General features: G+C 56.4%; 1 non-coding gene across 1 annotated transcript; it reads right to left on the bottom strand.

Annotated features, from left to right (window-relative positions):
- Window positions 1–1,310: 1,310 nt before the first annotated feature.
- LOC148345423 (18S ribosomal RNA) lies at window positions 1,311–3,297 on the bottom strand. Its single transcript, XR_015848585.1, has one exon. It is a non-coding gene; the product is annotated as an 18S ribosomal RNA (ribosomal RNA).
- Window positions 3,298–17,500: the final 14,203 nt, after the last annotated feature.

Genomic DNA, 17,500 nt, shown 5'->3' with positions numbered 1-17,500 from the left:
CGATCGGAGACAAATTCACGACAGGGTTTGTACCGGAGACGAACGCGCCGCGGGTGCCGTTCGGTCGCTCCCGCGAGCGAGCCCCTAACCCGCGGCGCGGTTACCGACGGGCGCGATACGCGCGACGCCGCGACGAGCCGAGCGGGTCGGGCGCGCGGCGCTGAGGCCGGCGCCCGGCGTCTCCCGCTCGGGGCCGCGACGGCGCCCGAGACGTGCGTCGGCCCGGGTAGGTCGGGCGCTCGGCGCTGAGGCCGGCGCCCGGCGTCTCCCGCTCGGGCCTGACACGACTCGGCGACCGGACTCGCCGGGTAGGTCGGGGGCTCGGCGCTGAGGCCGGCCCCCGGCGTCTCCTACCCGGACCCCGGAAGGCCATCCGACTTGGAAGCCCCGCCGCGCCGCGAAGCGACGCTTTGGGTGTTGCTACCCGTCAGCGAGTGGGTTTGGTTTACAAGGGCGGCGCGACCGCGCTGACACCGAGGGGGGACTGGCCCCCGACCCGGCCGCGGCCTGCCCGGACTATGGATGGACAGAGGAGACCGCGGCGGACCGCGCGGAACCGAACCCCCGGTGTCCGGAGCCCCGGGAGGGACTCCGGTGTCCGGGGGCCGGCCCACGCGCGCGCTACGCGGCCCCTCGAGGGCTCCGGCCGACGGACGCGTTTGGCCGGGGAAAAAGGTAGCCGGTGGGAGCACCGTTTCGTCGCCCTGAACCTTCGTCTCGGGCGGGCGTCCCGACGCCGCCGCCATACGGCCGTTGTGATCCGTGCGGGGATCCGCTTGCTCGGCGACCCTCGCCGAGAGCAGCCCCGCGCCGCACGGACACGCGACACCGACGGGCGGACGGACGCCGGGGCGCCGGCCCGAACCGTTACCTTTAAAGGACGGGAGGTCGTCGAGGCGAGTGCCGCCCCGGAAGCGCGCGCCGGAAGCGCGAGAACCGCGCCGAGCTAGGGTCGTCGGCATAGGGGGATTCCCCGGTTACGGGGGTCCCGCGCACGGCCGCCGCCTTTCGCCCGTCGCTGGCGGTCGCCTGTCGTCGCGCCGCGCCGCGCTACTGGGGTCGTCGGACGAGCGCGCTACCCCGCTCGCACGGAGGTAGCGCGACATCGCCCGCCGCCTTTTCTCGCGTCGCGCCGCGCCGCGTGGCGCCCGCCGAACTCGCTCCGACGCGCGGCCCGGGAGTGACCCGCGCCGCGCCCCCCGTCCCGTCCCGTCCCGGTCTACCCTCTTCCTCCGCCTGCGACGACCCGCCGCCCTCGGCGTCTGGCTCGTCGGGGGTGTACCGAGGCGGATCTGCTGCCGCTCGTACGTTAATGATCCTTCTGCAGGTTCACCTACAGAAACCTTGTTACGACTTTTACTTCCTCTAGATAGTCAAGTTCGACCGTCTTCTGGCACACCGCCGGAGCCGGGGCCGGCCCCGGCGGGGACTATCCGAGGACCTCACTAAGCCATCCGATCGGTAGTAGCGACGGGCGGTGTGTACAAAGGGCAGGGACTTAATCAACGCAGGCTAATGACCCGCGCTTACTGGGAATTCCTCGTTGGTGGGAAATAATTGCAATCCCCAGGCCCTGTCACGAGCGGGGTTCATAGGATTACCCGCGCCTGCCGGCGCGGGGATAGACGACGCGCTTATACGCTCAGTGTGGCGCGCGTGCAGCCCCGGACATCTAAGGGCATCACAGACCTGTTATTGCTCATTCTCGTGTGGCTGAGAGCCACTTGTCCCTCTAAGAAGTTTTCTGCCGCCGACCGCGCGGGGGGCCGCGGTACTATTTAGTATGTTTGAGTCTCGTTCGTTATCGGAATTAACCAGACAAATCGCTCCACCAACTACGAACGGCCATGCACCACCACCCACGGTATCGAGAAAGAGCCTTCAATCTGTCAATCCTTTCCGTGTCCGGGCCGGGTGAGGTTTCCCGTGTTGAGTCAAATTAAGCCGCATGCTCCACTCCTGGTGGTGCCCTTCCGTCAATTCCTTTAAGTTTCAGCTTTGCAACAATACTCCCCCCGGAACCCAGACACTTGGTCGGTTTCCCGGGTGCTGCTCGGCGGGTCATGGGAATAACGCCGCCGGATCGCGAGTCGGCATCGTTTATGGTCGGAACTAGGACGGTATCTGATCGTCTTCGAACCTCCGACTTTCGTTCTTGATTAATGAAAACATTCTTGGCAAATGCTTTCGCTCTCGTCCGTCTTGCGCCGGTCCAAGAATTTCACCTCTAGCGGCGCAGTACGAATGCCCCCGGCCGTCCCTCTTAATCATGGCCCCAGTTCATGACAACCCACAAAATAGAACCGGAGTCCTATTCCATTATTCCCAGCTGCGATATGCAGGGGCGGCCGTGTGGCCTGCTTTGAACACTCTAATTTCCTCAAAGTAAACGCTTCGGGCCCCGCGAGTGACACCCAGCGAAGGGCATCACGGGGGCTTTTGCCGAGAGGCAGGGGCTGGGACAGACGGATGCACGCCTCGCGGCGGACCGTCAGCTCGCGTCCCGGGGTCCAACTAGGAGCTTTTTAACTGCAGCAACTTTAAAATACGCTATTGGAGCTGGAATTACCGCGGCTGCTGGCACCAGACTTGCCCTCCAATGGATGCTGGCCGATGGGTTTGTGTTCGGCTCATTCCAATTACGGAGACTCGAACGAGTCCCGTATTGTTATTTTTCGTCACTACCTCCCCGTGTCGGGAGTGGGTAATTTGCGCGCCTGCTGCCTTCCTTGGATGTGGTAGCCGTTTCTCATGCTCCCTCTCCGGAATCGAACCCTGATTCCCCGTTACCCGTGGTCACCATGGTAGGCGCAGAGTCTACCATCGAAAGTTGATAGGGCAGACATTCGAATGAGTCGTCGCCGCCTCGGGTGGGCGAGCGATCGGCACGAGGTTATCCTGAGTCAACACAAAGGGGGGGCCGGGCCGGCGGAACGAGGACCGGCGCGCGCGGAGCCGCCCGCGCCGCTTACGCCCCCGCCCGGAGAGGCGGAGGCCGGACGCGGGGGACGCGCGCGACGGCTGAGCCCCCGCCCGCCGGACACCGCGTGGGTTTTTGTGTCTGATAAATGCACGCGTCCCCGGGGCGAGGCCGGAGCCCCGCCCGCGAGTCGGCGCTCGTTTGCATGTATTAGCTCTGGATTTGCCACAGTTATCCAAGTAACGGTGGAGCGATCAAAGGAACCATAACTGATTTAATGAGCCGTTCGCAGTTTCACTGTACTGGCCATTCGTACTTAGACATGCATGGCTTAATCTTGAAAACAAGCATATGCTACTGGCAGGATCAACCAGAGTGCGTCTGCCGCCGGGGGGGCGCTGCTGGTGGCGGTGCGGCCCTGGTCCGGGACGAGGCTGTGGCTACAGCCGGGCCCGGGGGGCCGCGCGACACTCGTATACGTTCGGACGGGCTGACGAGCGGGTGTCGTGAAACGATGTTTCGCGCGGAGCCCTAGCACGCGTGGCGTCGGGCTCCGCGACGGTCGGACGTCTGGGTGTGGCTCGAGACGGAAGCTCGACCTCGGTTCGTCTTGGTTCTGCCGCCAAAAGGTTCACGCCGAGGCATGGTTTCGCAAGAGGGCCCCGCGAGTGCCAGCCGTGGATCCCGCCTCACTCGTAACTCGTATCGGATTCGTCCGGCCTCACTTTCGTTCGCACATCGGACAGTTATACGTGTGCTTTAGTAGCTTCCGTTCCCTCTTAGTGAGGCCGTCCGTACGTACCGCCCCAGCTCTTTCTGAGGCGGGTATCCACTCGGCTCGGGGGGGCCCAACGTTTGCCTAGTATCCTCGGCGCTGGAGCTTGACCCGCAAAGCCGGAGGAGCCGCACGCCCGAACACCGGCTTGCGCCGGCCGACGTGGGCCCTCCGAGGCGGGTCTCGTGTGCCAATCGCTCAGTTGGGGAACCGGCAGGCCCGTGGGCCGACGCCGGCTCACCCGGGGGTGAAGGGTGCTTCGATGGAGGCCCCCTGTCAGCCTCCGCGGAAGTCCGGCTTCAATACTTTAAAGTTTGAAAAACTTAGACATTTTTCGAGAACCGGAGCTTAGAGGGGTACATGCAAAAGCCAGGGCCGCGGGAAGCGCCCTAAATACTTCAATACTTTAAAATTTGAAAAACTTAGAAATTTTTCGAGAACCGGCATCTTCCCTCGGTAATTGCGAGATGCGAGGCCGCCCCTAGCCTCTGCTCTGTCGGACTCAATGGTCACGGGTGGCCGCTGATTAGCCCTGGTGCTCACCTCTCAAAATTGCGAGTCCCTAATATAATTCTGGCTGTCGGCTGGAGAAGGGGGTATAAAATCGGCACTTGAGGGAACGCCGGGCCCTCAAGTTCGGGGCCCTCTAGCGGATTTTTGAGGTACTGCACTCCCATTGGAAATGCATTGGCCATACATGGGCGCTCCGTCCACTACAATGTAATTCCCTCACAATATCTGCCCCCGCGTGGCCGCGCGATGCTACTGCTGCCCCGTTGGGAATGAATGGGCCTTTCGGAGGCCATAAATACAGCGCCGCTGCATGGATTTTGGCGGTACTGCGGCTGTCGTTGAAAATACATGGACCCGTCTGAATGAATGGGCCTTTCGGATTCCATAAACCCAGCGCCGCTGCATGGATTTTGGCGGTACTGCGGCTGTCGCTGAAAATACATGGACCCGTCTGAATGAATGGGCCTTTCGGAGGCCATAAACTCAGCGCCGCTGCATGGATTTTGGCGGTACTGCGGCTGTCGCTGAAAATACATGGACCCGTCTGAATGAATGGACAAAATATAAATCAGACACTACAGAACACAAGCATAATCCAAGATTACAAAATCATCTCAGCCTTTAAAAGAAACAAAAACCTGAAAGACTACTTAGTAAAAAGTAAATTACCAGAAATCAACATAACACAAACGCAGGGCCCCACATTCTACAAACAAGCCACCACAGTTAGGAACACCGTCACCAACACAAACTACCTAATTAAACAAACAATCACACCTGCTACGGAAAACTGAAAATACATGGACCCGTCTGAATGTATGGGCCTTTCGGAGGCCATAAACTCAGCCAGCGCCGGGCCAGTGTTTGGGGTATTGTGCCCGCCACTAGTGGCTGAATACATAATAATAATAATAATAATAATAATTCCCTTGTATTGTCATTCTGTGTAACAATGTACACAGAACGAAATGTCGATTGCACTGGGCTAGTGTTGAGGGAACGTCGGGCCCTCAAGTTCGGTGGCTTGGAGCGGATTTTTGAGGTACTGCACTCCCATTGGAAATGCATGGGCGCTCCGTCCACTACAATGTAATTCCCTCACAATATCTGCCCCCGCGTGGCCGCGCGATGCTACTGCTGCCCCGTTGGGAATGAATGGGCCTTTCGGAGGCCATAAATACAGCGCCGCTGCATGGATTTTGGCGGTACTGCGGCTGTCGTTGAAAATACATGGACCCGTCTGAATGAATGGGCCTTTCGGATTCCATAAACCCAGCGCCGCTGCATGGATTTTGGCGGTACTGCGGCTGTCGCTGAAAATACATGGACCCGTCTGAATGAATGGGCCTTTCGGAGGCCATAAACTCAGCGCCGCTGCATGGATTTTGGCGGTACTGCGGCTGTCGCTGAAAATACATGGACCCGTCTGAATGAATGGACAAAATATAAATCAGACACTACAGAACACAAGCATAATCCAAGATTACAAAATCATCTCAGCCTTTAAAAGAAACAAAAACCTGAAAGACTACTTAGTAAAAAGTAAATTACCAGAAATCAACATAACACAAACGCAGGGCCCCACATTCTACAAACAAGCCACCACAGTTAGGAACACCGTCACCAACACAAACTACCTAATTAAACAAACAATCACACCTGCTACGGAAAACTGAAAATACATGGACCCGTCTGAATGTATGGGCCTTTCGGAGGCCATAAACTCAGCCAGCGCCGGGCCAGTGTTTGGGGTATTGTGCCCGCCACTAGTGGCTGAATACATAATAATAATAATAATAATAATAATTCCCTTGTATTGTCATTCTGTGTAACAATGTACACAGAACGAAATGTCGATTGCACTGGGCTAGTGTTGAGGGAACGTCGGGCCCTCAAGTTCGGTGGCTTGGAGCGGATTTTTGAGGTACTGCACTCCCATTGGAAATGCATGGGCGCTCCGTCCACTACAATGTAATTCCCTCACAATATCTGCCCCCGCGTGGCCGCGCGATGCTACTGCTGCCCCGTTGGGAATGAATGGGCCTTTCGGAGGCCATAAATACAGCGCCGCTGCATGGATTTTGGCGGTACTGCGGCTGTCGTTGAAAATACATGGACCCGTCTGAATGAATGGGCCTTTCGGATTCCATAAACCCAGCGCCGCTGCATGGATTTTGGCGGTACTGCGGCTGTCGCTGAAAATACATGGACCCGTCTGAATGAATGGGCCTTTCGGAGGCCATAAACTCAGCGCCGCTGCATGGATTTTGGCGGTACTGCGGCTGTCGCTGAAAATACATGGACCCGTCTGAATGAATGGACAAAATATAAATCAGACACTACAGAACACAAGCATAATCCAAGATTACAAAATCATCTCAGCCTTTAAAAGAAACAAAAACCTGAAAGACTACTTAGTAAAAAGTAAATTACCAGAAATCAACATAACACAAACGCAGGGCCCCACATTCTACAAACAAGCCACCACAGTTAGGAACACCGTCACCAACACAAACTACCTAATTAAACAAACAATCACACCTGCTACGGAAAACTGAAAATACATGGACCCGTCTGAATGTATGGGCCTTTCGGAGGCCATAAACTCAGCCAGCGCCGGGCCAGTGTTTGGGGTATTGTGCCCGCCACTAGTGGCTGAATACATAATAATAATAATAATAATAATAATTCCCTTGTATTGTCATTCTGTGTAACAATGTACACAGAACGAAATGTCGATTGCACTGGGCTAGTGTTGAGGGAACGTCGGGCCCTCAAGTTCGGTGGCTTGGAGCGGATTTTTGAGGTACTGCACTCCCATTGGAAATGCATGGGCGCTCCGTCCACTACAATGTAATTCCCTCACAATATCTGCCCCCGCGTGGCCGCGCGATGCTACTGCTGCCCCGTTGGGAATGAATGGGCCTTTCGGAGGCCATAAATACAGCGCCGCTGCATGGATTTTGGCGGTACTGCGGCTGTCGTTGAAAATACATGGACCCGTCTGAATGAATGGGCCTTTCGGATTCCATAAACCCAGCGCCGCTGCATGGATTTTGGCGGTACTGCGGCTGTCGCTGAAAATACATGGACCCGTCTGAATGAATGGGCCTTTCGGAGGCCATAAACTCAGCGCCGCTGCATGGATTTTGGCGGTACTGCGGCTGTCGCTGAAAATACATGGACCCGTCTGAATGAATGGACAAAATATAAATCAGACACTACAGAACACAAGCATAATCCAAGATTACAAAATCATCTCAGCCTTTAAAAGAAACAAAAACCTGAAAGACTACTTAGTAAAAAGTAAATTACCAGAAATCAACATAACACAAACGCAGGGCCCCACATTCTACAAACAAGCCACCACAGTTAGGAACACCGTCACCAACACAAACTACCTAATTAAACAAACAATCACACCTGCTACGGAAAACTGAAAATACATGGACCCGTCTGAATGTATGGGCCTTTCGGAGGCCATAAACTCAGCCAGCGCCGGGCCAGTGTTTGGGGTATTGTGCCCGCCACTAGTGGCTGAATACATAATAATAATAATAATAATAATAATTCCCTTGTATTGTCATTCTGTGTAACAATGTACACAGAACGAAATGTCGATTGCACTGGGCTAGTGTTGAGGGAACGTCGGGCCCTCAAGTTCGGTGGCTTGGAGCGGATTTTTGAGGTACTGCACTCCCATTGGAAATGCATGGGCGCTCCGTCCACTACAATGTAATTCCCTCACAATATCTGCCCCCGCGTGGCCGCGCGATGCTACTGCTGCCCCGTTGGGAATGAATGGGCCTTTCGGAGGCCATAAATACAGCGCCGCTGCATGGATTTTGGCGGTACTGCGGCTGTCGTTGAAAATACATGGACCCGTCTGAATGAATGGGCCTTTCGGATTCCATAAACCCAGCGCCGCTGCATGGATTTTGGCGGTACTGCGGCTGTCGCTGAAAATACATGGACCCGTCTGAATGAATGGGCCTTTCGGAGGCCATAAACTCAGCGCCGCTGCATGGATTTTGGCGGTACTGCGGCTGTCGCTGAAAATACATGGACCCGTCTGAATGAATGGACAAAATATAAATCAGACACTACAGAACACAAGCATAATCCAAGATTACAAAATCATCTCAGCCTTTAAAAGAAACAAAAACCTGAAAGACTACTTAGTAAAAAGTAAATTACCAGAAATCAACATAACACAAACGCAGGGCCCCACATTCTACAAACAAGCCACCACAGTTAGGAACACCGTCACCAACACAAACTACCTAATTAAACAAACAATCACACCTGCTACGGAAAACTGAAAATACATGGACCCGTCTGAATGTATGGGCCTTTCGGAGGCCATAAACTCAGCCAGCGCCGGGCCAGTGTTTGGGGTATTGTGCCCGCCACTAGTGGCTGAATACATAATAATAATAATAATAATAATAATTCCCTTGTATTGTCATTCTGTGTAACAATGTACACAGAACGAAATGTCGATTGCACTGGGCTAGTGTTGAGGGAACGTCGGGCCCTCAAGTTCGGTGGCTTGGAGCGGATTTTTGAGGTACTGCACTCCCATTGGAAATGCATGGGCGCTCCGTCCACTACAATGTAATTCCCTCACAATATCTGCCCCCGCGTGGCCGCGCGATGCTACTGCTGCCCCGTTGGGAATGAATGGGCCTTTCGGAGGCCATAAATACAGCGCCGCTGCATGGATTTTGGCGGTACTGCGGCTGTCGTTGAAAATACATGGACCCGTCTGAATGAATGGGCCTTTCGGATTCCATAAACCCAGCGCCGCTGCATGGATTTTGGCGGTACTGCGGCTGTCGCTGAAAATACATGGACCCGTCTGAATGAATGGACAAAATATAAATCAGACACTACAGAACACAAGCATAATCCAAGATTACAAAATCATCTCAGCCTTTAAAAGAAACAAAAACCTGAAAGACTACTTAGTAAAAAGTAAATTACCAGAAATCAACATAACACAAACGCAGGGCCCCACATTCTACAAACAAGCCACCACAGTTAGGAACACCGTCACCAACACAAACTACCTAATTAAACAAACAATCACACCTGCTACGGAAAACTGAAAATACATGGACCCGTCTGAATGTATGGGCCTTTCGGAGGCCATAAACTCAGCCAGCGCCGGGCCAGTGTTTGGGGTATTGTGCCCGCCACTAGTGGCTGAATACATAATAATAATAATAATAATAATAATTCCCTTGTATTGTCATTCTGTGTAACAATGTACACAGAACGAAATGTCGATTGCACTGGGCTAGTGTTGAGGGAACGTCGGGCCCTCAAGTTCGGTGGCTTGGAGCGGATTTTTGAGGTACTGCACTCCCATTGGAAATGCAAGGGCGCTCCGTCCACTACAATGTAATTCCCTCACAATATCTGCCCCCGCGTGGCCGCGCGATGCTACTGCTGCCCCGTTGGGAATGAATGGGCCTTTCGGAGGCCATAAATACAGCGCCGCTGCATGGATTTTGGCGGTACTGCGGCTGTCGTTGAAAATACATGGACCCGTCTGAATGAATGGGCCTTTCGGAGGCCATAAACTCAGCGCCTCTGCATGGATTTTGGCGGTACTGCGGCTGTCGCTGAAAATACATGGACCCGTCTGAATGAATGGGCCTTTCGGAGGCCATAAATCCAGCGCCGCTGCATGGATTTTGGCGGTACTGCGGCTGTCGCTGAAAATACATGGACCCGTCTGAATGAATGGACAAAATATAAATCAGACACTACAGAACACAAGCATAATCCAAGATTACAAAATCATCTCAGCCTTTAAAAGAAACAAAAACCTGAAAGACTACTTAGTAAAAAGTAAATTACCAGAAATCAACATAACACAAACGCAGGGCCCCACATTCTACAAACAAGCCACCACAGTTAGGAACACCGTCACCAACACAAACTACCTAATTAAACAAACAATCACACCTGCTACGGAAAACTGAAAATACATGGACCCGTCTGAATGTATGGGCCTTTCAGAGGCCATAAACTCAGCCAGCGCCGGGCCAGTGTTTGGGGTATTGTGCCCGCCACTAGTGGCTGAATACATAATAATAATAATAATAATAATAATTCCCTTGTATTGTCATTCTGTGTAACAATGTACACAGAACGAAATGTCGATTGCACTGGGCTAGTGTTGAGGGAACGTCGGGCCCTCAAGTTCGGTGGCTTGGAGCGGATTTTTGAGGTACTGCACTCCCATTGGAAATGCATGGGCGCTCCGTCCACTACCATGTAATTCCCTCACAATATCTGCCCCTGCGTGGCCGCGGGATGCTACTGCAGCCCCGTTGGTAATGAATGGGCCTTTCGGAGGCCATAAATACAGCGCCGCTGCATGGATTTTGGCGGTACTGCTGCTGTCGCTGAAAATACATGGACCCGTCTGAATGAATGGGCCTTTCGGAGGCCATAAACTCAGCGCCTCTGCATGGATTTTGGCGGTACTGCGGCTGTCGCTGAAAATACATGGACCCGTCTGAATGAATGGGCCTTTCGGAGGCCATAAATCCAGCGCCGCTGCATGGATTTTGGCGGTACTGCTGCTGTCGTTGAAAATACATGGACCCGTCTGAATGTATGGGCCTTTCGGAGGCCATATACTCAGCGCCGGGCCGGTGTTTGGGGAATCGTGCCCGCCACTAGTGGCTGAATCCCGGGCTAGTGTTGGGGGACTTGTGCCCGCCAATAGTGGCTGAATCCCGGGCTAGTGTTGGGGGACTTGTGCCCGCCAATAGTGGCTGAAATCCGCGCCGGTGTTTGGGGAAATGTGCGCGTATTATCGGGCCGGTGTTTGGGGAATTGCGCGCGTATTATCGGGCCGGTGTTTGGGGAATTGTGCGCGTATTATCGGGCCGGTGTTTGGGGATATGCGCGCGTATTATCGGACCGGTGTTTGGGGAATCGTGCCCGCCACTAGTGGCTGAATCCCGGGCTAGTGTTGGGGGACTTGTGCCCGCCAATAGTGGCTGAAATCCGCGCCGGTGTTTGGGGAATTGTGCGCGTATTATCGGGCCGGTGTTTGGGGATATGCGCGCGTATTATCGGACCGGTGTTTGGGGAATCGTGCCCGCCACTAGTGGCTGAATCCCGGGCTAGTGTTGGGGGACTTGTGCCCGCCAATAGTGGCTGAAATCCGCGCCGGTGTTTGGGGAATTGTGCGCGTATTATCGGGCCGGTGTTTGGGGATATGCGCGCGTATTATCGGACCGGTGTTTGGGGAATTGTGCCCGCCACTAGTGGCTGAATCCCGGGCTAGTGTTGGGGGACTTGTGCCCGCCACTAGTGGCTGAAATCCGCGCCGGTGTTTGGGGAATTGTGCGCGTATTATCGGGCCGGTGTTTGGGGATATGCGCGCGTATTATCGGACCGGTGTTTGGGGAATCGTGCCCGCCACTAGTGGCTGAATCCCGGGCTAGTGTTGGGGGACTTGTGCCCGCCAATAGTGGCTGAAATCCGCGCCGGTGTTTGGGGAATTGTGCGCGTATTATCGGGCCGGTGTTTGGGGATATGCGCGCGTATTATCGGACCGGTGTTTGGGGAATTGTGCCCGCCACTAGTGGCTGAGAACTGGGCTAGTGTTGGGGGACTTGTGCCCGCCACTAGTGGCTGAAATCCGGGCCGGTGTTTGGGGAATTGTGCGCGTATTATCGGGCCGGTGTTTGGGGATATGCGCGCGTATTATCGGGCCGGTGTTTGGGGATATGCGCGCGTATTATCGGACCGGTGTTTGGGGAATCGTGCCCGCCACTAGTGGCTGAATCCCGGGCTAGTGTTGGGGGACTTGTGCCCGCCAATAGTGGCTGAAATCCGCGCCGGTGTTTGGGGAATTGTGCGCGTATTATCGGGCCGGTGTTTGGGGATATGCGCGCGTATTATCGGACCGGTGTTTGGGGAATCGTGCCCGCCACTAGTGGCTGAATCCCGGGCTAGTGTTGGGGGACTTGTGCCCGCCAATAGTGGCTGAAATCCGCGCCGGTGTTTGGGGAATTGTGCGCGTATTATCGGGCCGGTGTTTGGGGATATGCGCGCGTATTATCGGACCGGTGTTTGGGGAATTGTGCCCGCCACTAGTGGCTGAGAACTGGGCTAGTGTTGGGGGACTTGTGCCCGCCACTAGTGGCTGAAATCCGGGCCGGTGTTTGGGGAATTGTGCGCGTATTATCGGGCCGGTGTTTGGGGATATGCGCGCGTATTATCGGGCCGGTGTTTGGGGATATGCGCGCGTATTATCGGACCGGTGTTTGGGGAATCGTGCCCGCCACTAGTGGCTGAATCCCGGGCTAGTGTTGGGGGACTTGTGCCCGCCAATAGTGGCTGAAATCCGCGCCGGTGTTTGGGGAATTGTGCGCGTATTATCGGGCCGGTGTTTGGGGATATGCGCGCGTATTATCGGACCGGTGTTTGGGGAATCGTGCCCGCCACTAGTGGCTGAATCCCGGGCTAGTGTTGGGGGACTTGTGCCCGCCAATAGTGGCTGAAATCCGCGCCGGTGTTTGGGGAATTGTGCGCGTATTATCGGGCCGGTGTTTGGGGATATGCGCGCGTATTATCGGACCGGTGTTTGGGGAATTGTGCCCGCCACTAGTGGCTGAATCCCGGGCTAGTGTTGGGGGACTTGTGCCCGCCACTAGTGGCTGAAATCCGCGCCGGTGTTTGGGGAATTGTGCGCGTATTATCGGGCCGGTGTTTGGGGATATGCGCGCGTATTATCGGACCGGTGTTTGGGGAATCGTGCCCGCCACTAGTGGCTGAATCCCGGGCTAGTGTTGGGGGACTTGTGCCCGCCAATAGTGGCTGAAATCCGCGCCGGTGTTTGGGGAATTGTGCGCGTATTATCGGGCCGGTGTTTGGGGATATGCGCGCGTATTATCGGACCGGTGTTTGGGGAATTGTGCCCGCCACTAGTGGCTGAGAACTGGGCTAGTGTTGGGGGACTTGTGCCCGCCACTAGTGGCTGAAATCCGGGCCGGTGTTTGGGGAATTGTGCGCGTATTATCGGGCCGGTGTTTGGGGATATGCGCGCGTATTATCGGGCCGGTGTTTGGGGATATGCGCGCGTATTATCGGACCGGTGTTTGGGGAATCGTGCCCGCCACTAGTGGCTGAATCCCGGGCTAGTGTTGGGGGACTTGTGCCCGCCAATAGTGGCTGAAATCCGCGCCGGTGTTTGGGGAATTGTGCGCGTATTATCGGGCCGGTGTTTGGGGATATGCGCGCGTATTATCGGACCGGTGTTTGGGGAATCGTGCCCGCCACTAGTGGCTGAATCCCGGGCTAGTGTTGGGGGACTTGTGCCCGCCAATAGTGGCTGAAATCCGCGCCGGTGTTTGGGGAATTGTGCGCGTATTATCGGGCCGGTGTTTGGGGATATGCGCGCGTATTATCGGACCGGTGTTTGGGGAATTGTGCCCGCCACTAGTGGCTGAGAACTTGGCTAGTGTTTGGGGACTTGTGCCCGCCACTAGTGGCTGAAATCCGGGCCGGTGTTTGGGGAATTGTGCGCGTATTATCGGGCCGGTGTTTGGGGATATGCGCGCGTATTATCGGACCGGTGTTTGGGGAATCGTGCCCGCCACTAGTGGCTGAATCCCGGGCTAGTGTTGGGGGACTTGTGCCCGCCAATAGTGGCTGAGAACTTGGCTAGTGTTGGGGGACTTGTGCCCGCCACTAGTGGCTGAAATCCGCGCCGGTGTTTGGGGAATTGTGCGCGTATTATCGGGCCGGTGTTTGGGGAATCGTGCCCGCCACTAGTGGCTGAATCCCGGGCTAGTGTTGGGGGACTTGTGCCCGCCAATAGTGGCTGAAATCCGCGCCGGTGTTTGGGGAATTGTGCGCGTATTATCGGGCCGGTGTTTGGGGATATGCGCGCGTATTATCGGACCGGTGTTTGGGGAATCGTGCCCGCCACTAGTGGCTGAATCCCGGGCTAGTGTTGGGGGACTTGTGCCCGCCAATAGTGGCTGAAATCCGCGCCGGTGTTTGGGGAATTGTGCGCGTATTATCGGGCCGGTGTTTGGGGATATGCGCGCGTATTATCGGGCCGGTGTTTGGGGATATGCGCGCGTATTATCGGACCGGTGTTTGGGGAATCGTGCCCGCCACTAGTGGCTGAATCCCGGGCTAGTGTTGGGGGACTTGTGCCCGCCAATAGTGGCTGAAATCCGCGCCGGTGTTTGGGGAATTGTGCGCGTATTATCGGGCCGGTGTTTGGGGATATGCGCGCGTATTATCGGACCGGTGTTTGGGGAATCGTGCCCGCCACTAGTGGCTGAATCCCGGGCTAGTGTTGGGGGACTTGTGCCCGCCAATAGTGGCTGAAATCCGCGCCGGTGTTTGGGGAATTGTGCGCGTATTATCGGGCCGGTGTTTGGGGATATGCGCGCGTATTATCGGACCGGTGTTTGGGGAATTGTGCCCGCCACTAGTGGCTGAGAACTGGGCTAGTGTTGGGGGACTTGTGCCCTCCAATAGTGGCTGAAATCCGGGCTAGTGTTGAGGGACTTGTGCCCGCCAATAGTGGCTGAAATCCGCGCCGGTGTTTGGGGAATTGTGCGCGTATTATCGGGCCGGTGTTTGGGGATATGCGCGCGTATTATCGGACCGGTGTTTGGGGAATCGTGCCCGCCACTAGTGGCTGAATCCCGGGCTAGTGTTGGGGGACTTGTGCCCGCCACTAGTGGCTGAAATCCGGGCCGGTGTTTGGGGAATTGTGCGCATATTATCGGGCCGGTGTTTGGGGATATGCGCGCGTATTATCGGGCCGGTGTTTGGGGATATGCGCGCGTATTATCGGACCGGTGTTTGGGGATATGCGCGCGTATTATCGGACCGGTGTTTGGGGAATCGTGCCCGCCACTAGTGGCTGAATCCCGGGCTAGTGTTGGGGGACTTGTGCCCGCCAATAGTGGCTGAAATCCGCGCCGGTGTTTGGGGAATTGTGCGCGTATTATCGGGCCGGTGTTTGGGGATATGCGCGCGTATTATCGGACCGGTGTTTGGGGAATCGTGCCCGCCACTAGTGGCTGAATCCCGGGCTAGTGTTGGGGGACTTGTGCCCGCCAATAGTGGCTGAAATCCGCGCCGGTGTTTGGGGAATTGTGCGCGTATTATCGGGCCGGTGTTTGGGGATATGCGCGCGTATTATCGGACCGGTGTTTGGGGAATCGTGCCCGCCACTAGTGGCTGAATCCCGGGCTAGTGTTGGGGGACTTGTGCCCGCCAATAGTGGCTGAAATCCGCGCCGGTGTTTGGGGAATTGTGCGCGTATTATCGGGCCGGTGTTTGGGGATATGCGCGCGTATTATCGGACCGGTGTTTGGGGAATTGTGCCCGCCACTAGTGGCTGAATCCCGGGCTAGTGTTGGGGGACTTGTGCCCGCCAATAGTGGCTGAAATCCGCGCCGGTGTTTGGGGAATTGTGCGCGTATTATCGGGCCGGTGTTTGGGGATATGCGCGCGTATTATCGGACCGGTGTTTGGGGAATTGTGCCCGCCACTAGTGGCTGAGAACTTGGCTAGTGTTTGGGGACTTGTGCCCGCCAATAGTGGCTGAAATCCGCGCCGGTGTTTGGGGAATTGTGCGCGTATTATCGGGCCGGTGTTTGGGGATATGCGCGCGTATTATCGGACCGGTGTTTGGGGAATCGTGCCCGCCACTAGTGGCTGAATCCCGGGCTAGTGTTGGGGGACTTGTGCCCGCCAATAGTGGCTGAAATCCGCGCCGGTGTTTGGGGAATTGTGCGCGTATTATCGGGCCGGTGTTTGGGGATATGCGCGCGTATTATCGGACCGGTGTTTGGGGAATTGTGCGCGTATTATCGGGCCGGTGTTTGGGGATATGCGCGCGTATTATCGGACCGGTGTTTGGGGAATTGTGCCCGCCACTAGTGGCTGAGAACTTGGCTAGTGTTTGGGGACTTGTGCCCGCCAATAGTGGCTGAAATCCGCGCCGGTGTTTGGGGAATTGTGCGCGTATTATCGGGCCGGTGTTTGGGGATATGCGCGCGTATTATCGGACCGGTGTTTGGGGAATCGTGCCCGCCACTAGTGGCTGAATCCCGGGCTAGTGTTGGGGGACTTGTGCCCGCCAATAGTGGCTGAAATCCGCGCCGGTGTTTGGGGAATTGTGCGCGTATTATCGGGCCGGTGTTTGGGGATATGCGCGCGTATTATCGGACCGGTGTTTGGGGAATCGTGCCCGCCACTAGTGGCTGAATCCCGGGCTAGTGTTGGGGGACTTGTGCCCGCCAATAGTGGCTGAAATCCGCGCCGGTGTTTGGGGAATTGTGCGCGTATTATCGGGCCGGTGTTTGGGGATATGCGCGCGTATTATCGGACCGGTGTTTGGGGAATCGTGCCCGCCACTAGTGGCTGAATCCCGGGCTAGTGTTGGGGGACTTGTGCCCGCCAATAGTGGCTGAAATCCGCGCCGGTGTTTGGGGAATTGTGCGCGTATTATCGGGCCGGTGTTTGGGGAATTGCGCGCGTATTATCGGGCCGGTGTTTGGGGATATGCGCGCGTATTATCGGACCGGTGTTTGGGGAATCGTGCCCGCCACTAGTGGCTGAATCCCGGGCTAGTGTTGGGGGACTAGTGGTCGTAAAACCGGGCCGGTGTTTGGGGACTTATAGGCCGACACTAGTGGCTCAAAACCGGGCTGCCGTTTGGGGACTTGTCGGGCCAACATTGGCTTGCAGCACTTGGAAAATTGCACTAAGTCCGATTGTCGGGTCACCAGGGGCTCGTGGGACTTAGAATTTGTGCCACTCCCCGGCCAGTGTTTGGGGACCGGCTGCCGCCTCCTGTGGGCCGGTCCCCGGCCGGTGTTTGGGGACCGGCTGCCGCCTCCTGTGGGCCGGTCCCCGGCTGGTGTTTGGGGACCGGCTGCCGCCTCCTGTGGGCCGGTCCCCGGCCGGTGTTTGGGGACCGGCTGCCGCCTCTTGTGGGCCGGTCCCCGGCTGGTGTTTGGGGACCGGCTGCCGCCTCTTGTGGGCCGGTCCCCGGCTGGTGTTTGGGGACTGGCTGCCGCCTCTTGTGGGCCGGTCCCCGGCTGGTGTTTGGGGACCGGCTGCCGCCTCCTGTGGGCCGGTCCCCGGCTGGTGTTTGGGGACCGGCTGCCGCCTCCTGTGGGCCGGTCCCCGGCCGGTGTTTGGGGACCGGCTGCCGCCTCCTGTGGGCCGGTCCCCGGCCGGTGTTTGGGGACCGGCTGCCGCCTCTTGTGGGCCGGTCCCCGGCT

Source organism: Urocampus carinirostris, unplaced genomic scaffold, assembly GCF_059441175.1.
Source record: "Urocampus carinirostris isolate Australia breed hairy pipefish unplaced genomic scaffold, RoL_Ucar_1.0 HiC_scaffold_45, whole genome shotgun sequence".
In the NCBI taxonomy this organism is placed as follows: domain Eukaryota; kingdom Metazoa; phylum Chordata; class Actinopteri; order Syngnathiformes; family Syngnathidae; genus Urocampus; species Urocampus carinirostris.
Note: the sequence above shows the minus strand (reverse complement) of the source record. Positions and strands in the feature narration are given on the sequence as shown.